At 64.1% G+C, this 15,776-nt stretch overlaps 1 long non-coding RNA gene across 1 annotated transcript; it reads left to right on the top strand.

Annotated features, from left to right (window-relative positions):
* Positions 1-10,104: 10,104 nt before the first annotated feature.
* LOC123856839 (uncharacterized) lies at positions 10,105-12,755 on the top strand. Its single transcript, XR_006793758.2, has 5 exons — positions 10,105-11,489; positions 11,578-11,703; positions 11,781-11,898; positions 11,974-12,102; positions 12,188-12,755. It is a non-coding gene; the product is annotated as an uncharacterized LOC123856839 (long non-coding RNA).
* The last annotated feature ends 3,021 nt before the right edge of the window (positions 12,756-15,776 follow it).

The following is a 15,776-nucleotide window of genomic DNA, read 5'->3' as shown; positions in this document are numbered from 1 at the left end:
ACGATGGACAAGGGCCCAGGAGTGGGGGCCCAGGCAGGTGGCCGGCTGCTCTGACATTTTCCTGGCTGAGGTCTGCGTCCCCCACGGACGTGGCTGTGAGGCTTTGGTGGGCTTGCATCTGGGGGTGCGGGAGAGCGTCCAGGCCCCTCAGGTTCCCACTCAGAGGGCCTGTGTTGAGATGTCTGAAATATTTGTTTTCTGAGGGATTAACTTCCAGATGACTCTTGGAGAGGCCAGGAGTCATCACTGTGCTGTAGCCGGAAGGTCCTTCGTCCCTCTTGGATGCTGACCCGGGAAAGCATCATCTGTCTCCTGTAAGCTTTGGGACACATCCCTGTCCTCCCCTTGCACGTCCGTCCGTCCGTCCGTCCACCATTCGTTCATTCAACAAGCCTCCCATCTCTGCAATGGCCTTGGCCAAGGGCTCAAGACCCACTCTGGTCAAGCACTCCTTCCTCACCAAGCAGAGAGCAAGGTGGCCCCCGGCAGGGACTCGGTGCTGCTCAGCCCTGGCGTTCAGGGGTCCCTCCGCATCCTGCAACCTGGCTCACAGACACCCGTGACACCCATGCTTCCCGGTGCCTGTCCCCGTGGACGTGTCAGCCCCAGACTGAGGCCGGGCCATCGCCCCCCTCGGCCCTCTCTCTTCCCACCACCCCCGTAGGGGTCTGGTACGGAGCGAGGCGGGCGTGGGCTGCTCCAGCCTGTGGGCAGTGGCTGGGTGGGCGGCTCTCCGTCCTTCCTTGGTCTGGCCCACCGGAGTTTATAGTCCCTCACTGAGACTGTGGGTGGAGGTCAGGCACCGGGGAGGGGGCTGCCTGCACCAGGAGGTGGGGGAGGAGGCCCAGAGAAGGGCTTGCACTGGGGCGGGCCTGACTGGTGGACTGCGTACGTGTGGGGGGAGCGGGCCTGGTCCCCTGCTTGCAGGCGGGACAAGCGACTGTGGGGCACCCCCACCAACAGCCCACAGACCAACTGCGAGTTTGGTTAGCACCAGCTTGCATGGTGTTCCCTGGCGGACTCCAAGAGGACCTTCTGGAGGAGGAGCGTGCCTGGGGGTCACGGAAGGAGGGATGGCGCTCGCTCTGGGGCCTCTCTGCAGGGCAGGCCAGCATGGGCTTTCCTCCCAGGGGCCCAGGGGCCTCAGGTCTCTTGCTCAATGGCAGCTGGCCTCTCAGGCACAGAAACCGGGAGGCTTCCTGACGCGAGCTTGCGAGGTCTCGCGGCCACACGCCGGCACACCTTCCTGGTCAGAGCACCCCCAGATTCCGGGGCGGGGCTGGGCCAGGGCCCGGGGAGCAGTGGGCCACACACGGGCATGGGCAGGACGGGGGCCGGGCCGGGGTTGCTGGGCCAACGGTGCACCCCAGTCAGAGCAGTGGGTGCTGCTGAGTCACAGGCAGGGTGCCAGTTCAAGGCTGCCTCTCCACGCCATCCCCTCTTGGGACTGAGTATCTCGTCGTATCCCTGTTTGGATCCCATGGAGCGTCGGATCCCTGTTTTCCCTTTGGATAAGGGAAAGATCTGGTCAGAAAACAGAACCACCCCACAGACAAACAAGGGGATTCTAGGGGATTGGCCCCTGTGCTGGGATGGGACGGGCACTCGGGACAGACAGACAAGAAGACAAGAAGTGGGAGAGGGCAAGAGCCTCCAGATGCCATGAGGACACACACAGCCCCGTGGACAATCTGGAGGTTACCCCGTCTCCTGCCGCATTGAATGGATTAAAGAGTCCCCCCAGCCACCAACAAATTCACGTCCACCCAGAACCTATGAACGTGACTTGCTTTGGACAAAGGGCTCTTGCAGGGAGGGCCGTGCTGGAGGGGACGGCCCTGACCCAATGACCGCGTCCTTATGAGAGAAGAGGAAATGTGCACACAGACCCACGGACACAGAGGGGCCACATGACCACAGAGGCAGAGCTGGGGGCACGCCTGGGACCCCGGCAGCTGGAGGAGGTGGAAGGACCCTCCCCTGGAGCCTCCGGAGGGAGCGCGTCCCTGTGACACCCTGATTTCAGACTCTGGCCTGAACAACCAGGAGACAATCCCTTCGCACTGACTCGATGCCCCAGTTTGTGATAACCTGTCGTGGCAGGAGCCACGGGAAGCAAACGGGCCCCTTGGAGCTGAGGACTGAGGGCGCCTGGGATGCGCTGGAGCCCCTCACACGTGGCCGCGGACTCCCGGGACCGGAAGGGGGGCCTGGAGGGACCTGGGGGCAGAGGCCCAGGTGCCAGTAGGCTGAGCGGTAGTGACAGGTTGGCGACAGCCTGCATGAGCCTTCCGAATGTAAACACGGCGCAGCTTCCCTCATCTGCGGATCCTGACTGCGAGCTCCAGTCAGCTCGGCCGCACCACCAAACCATGGCTGCGGCTGGAACACGGACGTTTCCGGGCTCCCACTTCCGGAGCCTGGCCGTGCTCGAGCCAGGGAGCCACAGGGATGGATGTAGGACGGGCATCTGAGCCAGGCCACGAGATCCGTCTCCAGGGCCTCTGCTGGGACCGTTGGGACAGGAGCGGTCTGTCTGCCATGAAGTCCGAGTTACTGCCACTTGCAGCTGAGTCCTGCAGGGTCTCTGGGCTGCTCACGGTGGGAGGAAGAACAGGACCGTGGGGGCTGCCTGGCTGCCTAGAGAGGGACCCCGAGCGACTGTCCAGGGACCCGCCCAAAACCTGACCAGGCCACCCCCTCCGTGGGACAGACGCCCGTCAGCTGAGCTAGCCCACCCAGTTTGGGCCATCCTAGCAAGAGTGAGAACAAGTGACTTTTTCTGTGCACACAGCCACAGCCTGCTAGGATGGACGGGCCTCAGTCGAGCTGGGGGGCTGCCTCCGTCTTAGCTCGGCCCGTCCTCCTGCCTGCAGGCCTCAGAAGGCCCCACCAGGCAGCCCCACCTGGACACATCGCCCATGGCCCCTCTCGGCAGGCACCCCTCTTGATCCCACAGCCAGCTCTGGGGGCCCCCGCTGTCTCATCAGCTCAGACGAGGTCCCCCCACGGCAACAGGGAGACGGCACACGGGGCCCCGGGCAGGCGGGGTTGACTCTCCCCTGTTGTAAGGCTGCGAGCATCACTGCCCAGCCTCCTGTCTCACTGCTCTGCACCCCCACACAGAGCTTCCATCTTGGGGTCTGTCTTGGGCTGACTTGTGTCCCCCCTAAATTCATATGTTGGAGTCCTAACCCTCAGGACCTCAGAATGGGACCGCATTTGGGGATGGGGTCATAAGGGATCATTGATGAGGTCCTAGTGGCATAAGGAGGGCCCTTATCCAAGGTGGCCGTGTCCTTCCAAGAAGGGGAGTGACACGGGGAAAAGACCCAGACACCCAGGAAGACAGAAGGGAGTGTCCACAGGCCCAGGGATGTGAGGACTCGCCATCACCAGCCGCTGGGAGAACCTCCAGAGGAACCATCCCCACGGACAGCCTGATTTCTGGCTTCCGGCCTCCAGAGCTGAGTGAGGGAGTCACTCCCGGCTGTTCGAATCCATCCCGGCAGCTCCAGGGAACTCGCACAGACCCAGGCTGGCCGCCCCAGCCCGCACCATCCGTGCACACCCCCCTCCCCACCCCACCCCCTGCCCCCCCAGTGGCAAGAGGACGCAGAGGTGCACGCCTCGGGACAGGTGACCTGCTCAGGAATCAGTCACATGGCCACACCTAGCTGCGAGGGAGGCCAATAAATGTAACAATGTAGCAATTAGCATCTAGAAGCTTCTAAGGGAAGACCCTATTGGTCTATAAGGAGGGAAGAAGAGAGGGGGACAGCTGACAGTCTGCGGCACAGGGGCTAGAACAAATGTCTCTGGGGCCCACCCAACACACATCTGCCCCTCACCCCCACTGCGAATCGCTCAGCACCAACGCGCTCTGAATGCAGGCCTGTTGCAGGAGGGCAGCATGGGGAGGGACCGCGGTGGGTGTACGGGGACCAGGGACCAGGGAGTGTCCAGGTGGCAGCCCAGGGAGAGGAGAGAAGGTTTATAAGCAGGAGCAGAAGAAGGCAGGAGCCAGGGGTCGAGGCGGTCTTCGAACATATTTATGGAAATAAATGCATGTGTCTGGGAGGTTAGCACCCGGGAGACAGGCTAGTACCCCAGATTGAGGCTGGGACCCGGGAGGGAGGCTGGTGGGAGGCTGGTACCCAGGAGGGAGGCTGGGACCCCAGAGGGAGGCTGGTGGGAGGCTGGGACCCAAAGGGTGGCTGGTATCTCAATAGGAGGCTGGTACCCAGGAAGGAGGCTGGTACCCCAGGGGGAAGGCTGGTACCCCAGGGTGGAGGCTGGTAGTAAGCATCCAAGGTGATGAGGCCAGGAGAGACTTTTTTTCTAAGATTTTATTTTTTTAAGTAATCACTGCACCCAGCGTGGGGCTCAAACCCACAATGCTAAGATCCAGAGTCACGTGTTTTACCAACTGAGCCAGCTGGGCGCCCTGAGGAGAGACTTTTCTGAGAAAGGAACCCAGAGGGAGGCAAGGTGGGGGAAAACGGCAGGTGGGCTCAGGGCCCGCGGAGCCAGGGGCGCATGCGAAGCTACCAGCCAACACTCGAGGGGCTAGTCCGTTAGTCCTCGGGTTTGCTGGGCGGGGTCAGGGGAGCAACTGGCTGTGGCGGGAGGAGCACGGTTCCCACTGCGGCCCTGCCACCCTCCATAGCCCCGTGGCCTAGAATGTCCCACAGCATGCGACGGGAGGTCACGGCACCATCTTGCAACACCCCCGTTCCTCTCCACGCCATGCCTGGTTCTCCCCACCCTGCACGCTTCTGCCTCCCCTCCCGACTCGGTGCTGCTCCTTAAACTCTTACCGTTGACCTCTCCCGGCTCGGGGCAGGGCCTTCTGCCTGTTTGCTTCCAGGTAGCTCAACTCTGACACTTCTGGGGTCCAGGGCAGGCCGTGGGGTCATGGCCTTGTTTCCTACTGAGCTTCAGTGGAGTCCCAGGCCCCTTGCTCAGGGCTCCAGGGAGCCATTCCCAGCTCATCTGGGAAGTCTGCTAGCTGGGCCACATTGCCTCCCCTCTGCCTGCCAAGCATCACCTTCAAAGGTGATCCCTGTTTGGGCGCCTGGGTGGAAGCATCTGCCTTCAGCTCAGGTCATGATCCCAGGGTCCTGGGATTGAGCCCACGTCGGGCTCCCTGCTCAGCGGGCAGTCGGCTTCTCCCTCTCCCTCTGTGCTCTCTCTCTCTCTCAAATAAATAAAATCTTAAAAAAAAAAAAAAAAAAGATGCCCCTGTGTGCTCTGCTCACCCCCAGGGCACTCTATCCAACACCCCGTCCAGTGGCTTGTGTCAGGGTCCCTCATCACCCACCCCTGAGCCTGCAGGGGACCACAGGGTGATGCCCCAATGTCAGCAACTAGCACTTCCCTACAGCTCTTGAATGCCAGCAACCCTTCCCATGGGGACTTGCCCTTGGACTTAACCCTGCCCGCTGGGTGGACGGTCCATTTGCGCGCACCTGTCTTGCTGCTGAGGGAGCACACGCTTGGTCCACCGGGACGCACACACGTGCAGTGCCTGGGATATCGGCGCCTACTGTTTTTTTGCGGGCTTGGCGACTGGACTGAACCAGCCTGGGGTGTAGGTGTCAGGAAGTAGCCCTAGAAAGCCCAGTGCCGTGGTGAGGGCTGAGCTCGCGCATGGGCCCCAGCTAGCAGAGGCCTGGGAGGTGGCCTTGCTCTGTGCAGGAGGGCTCCTCCTCCCAGCTTGCTCCCCGGGAGGCCGTGGTGAGGGACACAGAGGCAGCCGTGGATGCCATCAAGCCTAGCAGGGTGGAGATGCCCACAGTGCAGAAGGGCTAGGGTGGTTGGCAAGGGAGTCGGGGGTAGGAGGAGAGAGTCTGTCCAGGGCAGTCCACCTGCTGGCCTGGCCATGTCTGTGGACTCTGGGCCCCTGAGGTGGGGCTCTGGCCAGCATCTGTCACAGCACCCAGCCACCCACTGTCACTCTAGACAACCTGGGTCAGACCTGGCCCCAGGGGTCCCCAAAGCGCTGGGACCCCAAAGCTCAGCCCACTGTGCAGAGCCCTGACGAGGAGTCCTCTACTGGGGAGTCCCCTCTGGCTACCTAGGCCGGAAGCCATATCCAGCCTCCCCACCCAAGCATTCTATTGAAATGCAAATGCACCATCAAGAAGCCAACAGCCTGAGGCCTCAGCAAATACCTCCAAATACTCCCCAGGGGAACCAGTGGACGAATCAGGTGCCTACGGACCCCAGGAGAGTGCAGTCCATACCCGCAGGGCCTCCGGACCCCGGCACTGTGGGGGGCAAGTGCTCAGAGGACCTACCATGATGGCTGCACCCTAGGGCTGCCCAACAGTCCATGTGCTGCGGGGAGCGCCCCCGCAGGGACAGCACCACTGACCTGGCTCCCGTGTCATCTGGGCCAAAGGGAAGGTGACAGCAACTGCTTGGAGGCACAGGGTCCCCTGCTCTGGGGTGGACATGACTGGGAGCCCAGGAAACTGAAGTGCAGGGACAGGAGCCCAGGCTCAAAGGGAAACAGTTCTCTTGGGGCCTCCGGCCACACAGGGGTCCCGGGGGCTGCGTTGCTGAGCGCAGGATACTTGGGTCTTCCTCCTTGTTCTTGGGCTGAGCCCCGTAGCCCGTCACATCCCCTGACTGGTACTGAGTCGGTTGTGGGTAGCAGAAGCGACCGCGAGGTGGCACCGCTGACTCACACATCACCGCCCGAGGCGCCTGACGCTGGGGTCCCCTTGCGCCGTGTCCCGGGTCCGCAGTGGTCCACGGGGGTCATCAGGGAGATGGGAACGGGTCGGAGCCACCCCGGGCCAACAACCATATGAGTCACCCTAGGCTGAAAAGAAGTTGGGAGATGAGAGGGTATCCTCGGAGGCGGCGAGGGATCCCCACGCCGGAGACAGCACGGTGTCGGCTTCAGAGGGAGACCCCACAGGTGCCTTGGGCAGGACAGGGTCCTGGGCGCTGGCTTGCCGAGCGCAGGTGGATTTGGGGGTTCTCCCCCTTGCATCGGGTGCCAACCACCAAGCTGACTGCACTCCCTGAATGGTGCCGAGTTTGCTTGGGGGTGCTGGGGACGGCGGGGGCCGCGAGGTGGCGGCACCGACTCACACATTAGGGGTGTCACGGCTGAGGCTGAGGTCCACCCGCGATATGACCCGGGTCCGCCCAGGCTTGATTCCGCAGTGGTCCATGAGGGTCATCAGGGAGAAGGGGTGCTTGTCTGAGCCCCCCCAGGGATGAGGTCAGGGCACATCATCCGTAGCCCCTCAGACACAGGTCCCCTCAAAGCCATCAGCGCCATCGAGTGGGACTCGTGTCACATCTCCCAGGCATGACAATGACAGCACCTGCCACCCAACCTGGAACTATGCACACTGGACCCAGCACCCTGACACCACCAAAGACAGCCCCCAAACTCGGCTTTTTAACCGAGCTGGCATCTGCAGGCAAGGGAACACTCGGAGCCCCGCAGACCCCAGGCCAACAGGCATTAACATCTCCATTCAATTCAGGTGTTCAGATGCTAATGACCTGGGCGTGCAGCTGCCTCCCGGTCCTGCTGCGGAAGGTCCTAATGGTCGCCCAGGCACCCGAGCACAGCGACCAATGTGGGGTGCAGGAGACACCCCAGCATCCTGGGGGGGTCATTAAAAGGCGGGGATCTTATGTGGCAAGCATGCTCTGTAGCCAAGGGTCCAGTTCCCACGTCGCACTCTGGGATCACAGTGGGCTCGTGGAGCCGCGTTTCCCGACCGGCGTGCACTGGGTCTGCACTGGAGTCCACGTGCTGCTAAGAGTGGAATCCCCACTGCACCCTAGGATCCTGATGCCACCTCTCCAGAGAGGGGATACTTAGGAATGTAGGGGGCCCGGTGTCCTGGGGTGACAGGGAGCCCAGATGCTAGAGGGAAACAGATCACACTAGACCTGAGGCAGTGTGGGGTCCTGGGGCCCAGGTGCGGGAGGATTTGTGGGTCCCTCCTCATATGGGGTGCTGACCTGCAAGCTGGTTGCACTCTGGCTGTGCCGAGTCAGTTGGGAGTGTTGGAGACAGAGGGGGCCGCGAGGTGGCGGCACCGACTCACACATCACTGCCCAAAGTGAGGCTGGGGTCCGCCCACACGGCGGCCCGGGTCCGCCCAGGCCTGATACCGCAGCCGCAGTGGTCCCCGAGGGTCATCGCGAAGACGGGGAGCTCGACCGAGCCACCCCACCTGAGTCACCCCCGCCCACGTGGTTGAAGTTGGGGAGATGAAAGGGAATACTTGGGTGCAGTGAGGGATCCCCATCCCGGAGATACCGCCATGTCGGCTTCAGAGGGAGACCCTTCCCACAGGTCCTGGGCACAGGGTCCCAGGTGCTGCCTTGCCGAGCGCAGGTGGATTTCGGGGCTCTCCCCCTTGCATCGGGTGCCAACCACCAAGCTGGTTGCACTCCCTGAATGGTGCCGAGTCAGCTGGGGGTGTTGGAGACAGCGGGGGCCGCGAGGTGGCGGCACCGACTCACACATCACTGCCCAAAGTGAGGCTGGGGTCCGCCCGCACGGCGGCCCGGGTCCGCTCAGGCCTGATACCGCAGCCGCAGCGGTCCCTGAGGGTCATCGCAGAGACGAGGTGCTTGTCGGAGCCACCCCATCTGAGTCACCCCCGCCTGCGTGGTTGAAGCTGGGGAGACGAGAGGGTATACTTGGGGCCGGCGAGGGATCCCCACGCCGGAGACAGCGCGGTGTCGGCTTCAGAGGGAGATCCCACAGGTGCCTCCGGCAGCGCAGCGTCCCGGGCGCTGCCCTGCCGAGCGCAGGAGGATTTCGGGGCCTCTTGCCGCGCCTTGAGCCAAGCCCCAGAGTCCCACCGCACGCCCCTGCACGGTGCCGAGCCGGTTGTGGTGTGTCTACCGCAACGGCCGCGAGGTGGCAGTGCGGACCGCCCGGCACAGTCGAGCCTGGGGTCCACCTAAGGCGGAAAGTGGCGGTCTGCACCGTCCTAACTTACGAGTCCGCCAATGGCGAGGTCTGGGCTTTTCCCACAGTAAATCTGGGGGTTCTGCCATGAGAAAGCCTGGGGCATTGGGTGGTGGGTGGCACCTGGCACTCTGGTGGGGTCCAAGGAGCAGATCTACCTGCGGACCTCTCTGAGGTGTGCTGATTCCAGCTCCCTCGCCTCCGCGGGCTCTGCCCGTGGTGCCAGCACCCTAGCCTTGGTGGGCGAACACTGTGGACCGCGGGCCCCGATAACCCCCAGTAAGGCCGAGGTGGTCGCTCCAGGGACAGATTGGCCAAGGCTACGGCTTGGGTATCTTGAAGCTCTCGGGTCTTTGTTCGGTTCCTGAGCCGGCAGTGCCCCAGCAGGCGGGGGCGCGGGGCGCTAGTCACCAGAGCGCGCCCGCGAGCCCTGGAACCTGGCGGGTGCGCCTTGTCCGGGTGACGGGAACGCAGCAGTCAGGGGACCTGGAGCACGCCCCCCACCGCAGCGGGAAGCCTGCCCTGTGGAAGCCGCTCTGGCCCCAACAGCCACTGTCAACTGGACGGTGCGGGAGCCGGGATCCGTCACTCACCCTGACCTACCGAGACCCCTGGGTGCTTCCCGTGGCCCAAACTGAGCCCTCATCCCCTACGCTCACCCCCATGTGACTGCTCCCCGTGGACTTCTGGGGCCCTAGGGTGAGTGTGGGGTCTCAGCCACGGTGGCGGCAGAGGGGGGCCCCGAGTCCTGCGCAAGCCCCCGGAGCCTGTGGCCAGAACGCCCATCAGGAGCAGAGTGCACTCGCCGCGCTCGGGCTGGACGGGCAGCAGTGTGCATGGTCTGCCCCGAGGGGACCCGGCTGCTCCGACCCGAGGGGAGGGGGACATTTGGGGACAATGCCAGGCCCTGTCTACGGGATACCAGTGCAGGGGTGTGGAGAATGCCGTCTTTGGAGAATTCTGGGACGGGTGAGGAACGTGCGCTGGACCGGTCTGGGGCGGAGGTGGGCCTTGCGGTGGCCCCGAACACGGTCCCCATTCTGATTGGCTGGCAGGGCAGGGGCGGGAATTCTGGGCGGGGCCACCCCAGTTAGAAAAAGCCCGGGCTAGGGCCGGAGAGCAGGGTGTGGGAGGGGGTGGTGGGTGGGGTGGGATGGGGGGGTTCGGGGGAAACTGGGGAAGCAGGGGTGCCGAGGGGTAACCAGGGAAGCGTGGGGTACTGGGGGCAACCAGGGGAAGATGGGGACAGGGTGTAGGGAAGCTTGAGTGGGCCAAGGATCACCTTGGAAATCTGGAGTCTGGCAGGAGTGGCCGAGAGTTGAGGGGCTGGCTTGGGCAGGGCTGGTGGGCACCTGGCGGGAGTGTGGCGTGGGGTCCCAGGTGTCTTGGAGTCTGGGTGACATCGGCATGGCATGCGGCGGGCCCAAGCTGGGGGTGTAGAGGGAAGAGTGGGGAGCCAGACATTCATCCCGGTCAGTTTTGGTTTCAGGTCGTGGCGGCTGGTGGACAAGGGGAGCTGGTGAGGGGTTCGCCCAGGACCTGGGGCAGTTGGGCTGTTGCTGGCAGCCGTGGGTAAGTGAGGACAGCGGTCTGTTGGCCAGGTGAGTCCCCTCCCCTCCCTGGGCCTTGCTTTGCTGGCCTCCTGCAAGAAGGAGGTTGCAGGGAGCAAGGAGCAGCAAGGAGAGGTGGCTGACCTCCTGGCAGAGCGGCAGGACGAAGGAGGGCGGTCAGGACAGGTGACATTGTCTCAGGGGGAGCTGAGACTGTGCAGGCTGGGGGGGCCGTGTGCCCTTCCCAGGCAGAACGAGCATTTCAGGAGAGCGGGCGGGAGATGAGGCAGGGCTGCCAGCGCGGGAGGTGACAGGTGGCTGAGGGGATCCAGCTTGTGGGGGGCACCAGGCCTGGGTCGGACAGGAGAGGTGGGGACTCAGGGTGCAGCAGGGTCCCCAGCCGTCACTACATCTCACCCACCGAAATTCATTTAGTAGAAGGTACAGGAGCGGCTCCAGCATGGGCCTCCCAAGGCCCGAGTCGGAGCCTCGAGGGCTGGTGAGCGGGAGAGAAGGAGCAGTGCGCGGGGTGACCCGCAGAAGGACGTCACCCGGAGGGAGCGGCGGCTGCAGGTATGGGCTCCAGAGAGATTTCTGCAGCAAGGAGGCTGCTGGGGGCCCGGCCTGCGGACGGTCGTTCCCACGTGGCACTGCACCCCAGACGCTGGCGGGGAGAGGGCCCAGGGTGTACCTGGTGACAGACACCCTACGCCCTCACCGCTCAGCCCTGGGGCTGGCATGGCAGACAGGACAGCGTCCAGGGGAGTCAAGGGCACTGGTGAGGCCGGACTAGGCGAGGAGGTTGGGGCGGAGTGAATGGGAGCTCTGGTGGGGGGTCGGGGCGCAGGCAGGGGTGAAGAGCGGGAGCCTGGCGGCGAGCCAGGGGAGGCACTGGCCTCCGGAGCCCGAGGCCAAGGCGGGCCCCTGCGGGCAACGACGGAGCAGCGATCGGTGCCTCCAGGCTCAGACTGGAGACAGGGGTGAGTGCCCAGCCTGCTGGCGGCGTGCCCGACCCCACCCCGCCCCCAGCTCTCTGCGCCCACTCAACCGCCTTCTCCACCCCCACAGCCAGGTCTCCAGTATGGGTGACGTGCCCTCCAGCCACCGAAGGCCGGGCGCGAGGCTGCGCTCGGAGGGGTATGACATGGTCCGGTGTGACGGTGAGGATGGACGTGCTGCCGTCCGGCCTTCCTGGTAAGTGCAGGTGTGAAGCACGGCCCCTCCAGGCCAACCGCCCCGCAAAGCACTCACGAGCACTCTTTCTTCCGTAGAACATTCCAGGCTGGCACCGCGGGGAGTCAGAACACCTACGGGTCTCGTTCCTTTGCCTTCCTGAAGGAGTCAACACACTGCTGCTCTCTGGACCTCTAGAACCCTCCAAATGACAAGGTGAGGAGCCCCCGGCCACCCCGGGGAGCGGGCCTGCGCCCCAGTGCCGGGCACTGACTCTCTCCCCGCCCGCAGAAATGGTGCTACCCAGCTCATGCCTGGGCCTTGGAACCGGGACTTCTTCAAGTCCCTCTAGCTCTGACTCAAGAATATGCTGCATTCTGGAACCACTACACTACTTGACTCAGGAATCGGCTCTGGAAGGTGAGTGCGGGCGCCCTTGTTCCGGAAGCTTCCCCGGCCGCCCTGCCCGGCCCCACTCATGTGTCTTGTCGCTCGCTCTCTACAGGTTAAGCTAAAGGAACGAGATCAGCCTGACAGCACCACCGTCAGCAATGAGCAGCCCCCGTGGCGTCCGTCACCCCCCCGCCTGGCAACTTCACCTCCGTGGCCACCCTGCCGTGGCCAGGCGACCACCAGCCGCCACGCCCCCACACCCCTCACCCTTCTTCTCTTCTTCCTTTTCTCTGTTCTCTCATTTCCTTTCTTTGCTTTCCTTTTTGCCCGGGACACTCAAAGCCGCCATGACTCTGTTTCCCCGTCCCTCCTGAATTCAATTTGCACTAAGTCGTTTGCACTGGTTTGGAGTCGTGGAACTGGCCTCGAGTCCCCGGGCGAGTGTGCAAGTGAACTGCTGAGTGTGCCTGGCCTCTGCGGCGCCCGCCTGCCGTCCACCTCTGGGGGTGCCCAGGTGCGGCCGAGCGTGTGAGGCCCCAACCCCCCCTTGCCTAGTCTGGAAGCTCCTAACACCGAGCAGACCTTGAAGCAATTCCATTGTACAGCCGCTCACTCTGTGCCCCTCCCCACCAGGGCTTCACCAGAAGCCTTGGACTCATCAATAAACACAGTTACAGCAATTTGTCTCAGGGACTCTGGAATCCGAGCTGTTTGCCTGGGGGTGGGGGAGATGGGCATGGGGGGGAGGCATGGGATAGGGAACATGAAAAAGGCATACGGGAACGGGGTGGGGGGCCACAAAGAGTGGGAAGGGCGAAAGGTGGGGAGAGGTACGTGGTGGGGAGGGGCGCAGGGACAGAGGGGGAGTCACAGGGCGGGGAGGGGCACAGGGATGAGGTGAGGTGAGGCACACAGAAGGGGAGGGGACCTGGGGGTGCACATGAGACAGGAAGCTGTTATGGCCTATGGCCGAGGACGAATCATGGGGGTGGGGGTGGGTGGGGGTGGATGGGGAGGGGTGGGCAGGGAAGGGCATATGACACGGGGAGGGGCCTGTGGGGTGGGGTGACAGAGGGAGGGAGACATGGGGTGAGGCCCAGGGAGGGGTCTGTGGGGCCAGGGCCCCTGCAGGGAGGGGTGGGAGGGTGGGGGTGGCCGCGGGAGTTCTCAGCAATGGGAGAGAAGCCAGACAACACCGAGTCTCCCTCAGCTCTGTCCTGCCGCACTAACTGGCTCAGGGACGACACCCCTGGGCCTCCCTGAGCCCCTGCCCCTGACCCCTGGTCTAGGAGACTCGTTTGCAGAATCATCTAGGGGAGTGGGCTTGCCATGTGGTTGGGTTGGGCCGTGCAGCCCAGGCCAGGGAGGGCTGGCCACTCTCATCCACGGAATTTGGCTGCCCCAGGGAGGGGCGGGGGTGGGGGGGCTGGACTGAAGCAGCAGAGAAGGGGAGGCGGGCGGGGACGTAGGTGAAGGACGAGTGAGGGGCCATGTCCTGCTGGTGTCTGGCCTTGGGTCTGTGCCTGGCTTGTAAGTGCAGCCCCCAGGAGCTTGTGGCTGGGGTCCCCATGCGAGACAGCAGCTGGGTTGGGGACCCCAGGCTGACAGCCCGCTGCCCCTGGGGGTGTGAACGCTGGGAGCATGAGGGGGCAGCTTGTGGGAATGAGGCTGGGGTCCTCGGCCCCTTGTCCGGCCAGCTGACAAAGGCCGGATGGCAAAGCCACGGGAGCCTTTCCTGGGCTGCCCTGACTCTGGGCGCTGTGCCGCCCCCACAAGGTCCCCGCCAGACTCCCCTCTGTCCTCACGTGTCTGGGACCCCCGCCCCTCCCACCAGACCAAGAGTGGGGCCCTCAGGATTTCTGGTTCCACATTAGGCGGGTGGACACCAGGGAGGAAGGTGGCCGGCAGGCCTCGCGCGGGGCCCTCCGGCTCTCCCGAGCACCTCCGCCATCCCCCGGAGGCGCCCCGGGGCCGGGGGCAGCACTCAGCGACGGGCTGCCGTGTCCGTCTCCAGGCCCACCGGCCCGTGAGATGAAGGGGCCGGTCCCTTAGGTGTGGAGTGAGGTCTGTAAACGGCCCTTATTATAAACACCTGTCTCTGCTGGAGCTCTGTTCACCTGGGCCAGCTTCCCGGGGCGCTGGGGGGATGGTGGTGTGGCCTGTGCAGGCGGGAGAAGCCAGAGGGATGCTCTGGGGAACACGGGGAACGTGGGCCCCAGGAAAGGGTGGGCCATCCTTTGAGCCCCCGAAGTCAGTGGGGCCAGTGCCTGAGGACTGCGGTCTCCTGTCACCTGGGCCATGAGTCACAAGCACACTTCCACTCTGACCTGGGGCCCGAGGCCTACTTGGGAACCGGAGTGCATCTGGTCAGGAATGCGGGAGGGTGAGGTCGCCCCTTTCCACACCCACCTGGGGGAGAATGCCTGGGGCCCCTAGTGCCGGGCCTGCCTCTGTCCCCCCAGGGCTGCCCACGGCCATGCCCCTTGTCCCCTCTGAATGCACAGGGCTGGGGCTGCCCCGGGCCTGCACCCCTCCCCATTTGCTCTGCTCTGGGGCTGCAGGACCAGGAGGGAAGAGCGTGCGGGGAGGGCCAGGGGCCAGGGCGTGCAGGAGAGGTGAGGGGCAGCCTGTCCCCTGCCCGCTGTGGGCTGGACCGAAGCAGCTGGGGCAGGATCCGCAGGCCAAGGCTCGGCAAACAGGTCACGAGCCCCCCCTCGCCCAGGGACTGGGAAAACAGAGGTGGCCGCCCCCACGCTGACAGAGCCCCTCCATGGAGCAGGGACAGCCAGGTTGGAATGTGTTTACCTTTGGCCCAACCCGATTTCCTGCTTTTTAGAGAAGGGGCTCCAGAGGCTGTCAGACAGGCTCCCGGCGCCCCCGCCACCCAGAGGCGCTTTCAAAATGCCCCTGCGCTGAGTTAAGTGTCTCCAGCAAACAGGGGCTTGGATTTCACTCCCCCCCTTCCCCGGCACGGCACGGGCGGGCGCCGGGGGGCGGGGGGGGGGGTGGTGCGCAGCAAAGTTGCGGGGGAGGTCTGGGGAAGACTGAGCCCAGGGCTTTGGCCGGCCCTCCACCCCCACCCCACCGGAGGCCCCGCGGGGGGTGGATAAAACTGGGGGAGGGGGTCCCCAACCCCGACCCTTCCCCAGCTGAGCCAATCATCCAGCATTGAGGGAACAAGTCTCAACAAGCGGGGGTCCCTGTGACCCCCCATCCCTGTGTCCACAGGTGAGAGTCTGTGTGTCTGCACGTCCCTCGTGGCCCGCGTGGCCCTGCGTGCTCCCGGGCTGTGCCGCCCTGGGTGGTGCGCGTCCCCAGTCCCATGAGTGAGCCTCTGCTTGGGGCGCTGGAGGCATGGACGGGGCCCTGTCCGCGTTGGGGCGCTCTGTGGGGTCTGCTGGCTTTTGTGTGGCCCAGCCCCATGTGGGGGCCGGTTGTCCCCGGAGGGTGGACATCTGAGCCCTGCTGTGTGTGTGTCCTGTGTCTTTGTGAGGCTTGTGTCTCCACACGGATTTAATGACCCAAGAGCCCACTTTCAGGCAGGGATTATGGACAGCCGGGGGACGGGGTGGAGTCAAGACACTTGTCATACCACTGAATGGGGGCAGAAAAAATTCCAACAATACAAAGGAAATGAACTCTTGAACAGGCCTAACATGACATTTGGGGTCTCACTACAATACACCCTGGGAAGTCTAAAA

This window comes from Mirounga angustirostris, unplaced genomic scaffold (assembly GCF_029215605.1).
Source record: "Mirounga angustirostris isolate CCGP_5_RB_7025 unplaced genomic scaffold, mMirAng1.0.hap1 SCAF_13, whole genome shotgun sequence".
NCBI classification, from domain to species: domain Eukaryota; kingdom Metazoa; phylum Chordata; class Mammalia; order Carnivora; family Phocidae; genus Mirounga; species Mirounga angustirostris.
This window is presented reverse-complemented; position numbering and strand designations above follow the sequence as displayed.